Genomic DNA, 1,013 nt, shown 5'->3' with positions numbered 1-1,013 from the left:
ATTAGAATTACTAAACTGACCTTGACTTTGGCCCTTAGACCACGAAAGGTTCGGATGGTTTCTCCAACCAGGATTATAGGTTTCTGAATATGGGTCAATCTTTTGACGGTTATCAAATCTAGTGTTATTATAAAGAGCATTGGCCTGCTCTTCAATATTCTGGCCTTCCCAAAAAGGCTCCACTCTACCACTAGTCTGGCCCACTTCTAAGGCTTCTAACCTTTTTGCTATAGCAGCAATTTTGGCATCTGATTCATAGCCTCCTTCTACCCTATTAACGTTTCCTCTACTTAAAAGAATTGTTTTCTGGGGTGCCCTACTATTTTCCCATTGCTGGGTTTTTTCGGCGATTTCATTAAAAAATTCCATCGCCGCATCAACAGTTTGGTTTTCAAATCCACCAGTGCATAGAGACTCAACCATGGTCGTTGTGGAATAATCTAAACCCTCATAAAGGATCTGAACTAGCCTAACCTTTTCTAAACCATGATGAGGACACTGGGATAATAAATCATTGAACCTTTCCAAATACCTATATAAAGATTCTCCCTCTTGTTGTGAAAATGTGCATATTTGCGTCCTAATAGACGATGTTTTGTGCCTAGGGAAAAACTTATTGAAAAAGGCAGATGTAAGTTGTTCATATGTCTCAATTGACTCGGAGTCCAAACTATACAGCCACGACTTGGCCTTATCTTTCAGGGAAAATGGGAATAACCTAAGTTTCAAAGCATCATCATCTAAGCCTCTAATTCTTAGAGTACTACAAATTTCCTCAAAATCCCTAACATGGTAATAAGGGTTTTCATTTTCTTTCCCTAATAAGATTGGGGGCATCTGTAAGGTCCCAGGTTTCAGTTCATAGGGTGCCTCCGTTTCAGCTAACTTAATACACGAATGACGGGTAGTCCTAGTTGGATTCAACAAAGCTTTCAAGGTTGCCATTTCTGGCGCTATCGGAGCAACAAGGATTCTCTCCTCAGTCAAAGAACGTTCAAAAACAGACTCTTCAA

General features: G+C 40.0%; 1 pseudogene; it reads left to right on the top strand.

The window, feature by feature from the left end:
- The first annotated feature begins 481 nt into the window (after positions 1 to 481).
- On the top strand, positions 482 to 581 carry LOC113276761 (annotated as a pseudogene).
- The last annotated feature ends 432 nt before the right edge of the window (positions 582 to 1,013 follow it).

Source organism: Papaver somniferum, chromosome 4, assembly GCF_003573695.1.
Source record: "Papaver somniferum cultivar HN1 chromosome 4, ASM357369v1, whole genome shotgun sequence".
In the NCBI taxonomy this organism is placed as follows: domain Eukaryota; kingdom Viridiplantae; phylum Streptophyta; class Magnoliopsida; order Ranunculales; family Papaveraceae; genus Papaver; species Papaver somniferum.
The sequence above is the reverse complement of the archived record's forward strand: the minus strand, read 5'-3'. Positions and strand labels throughout refer to the sequence as shown.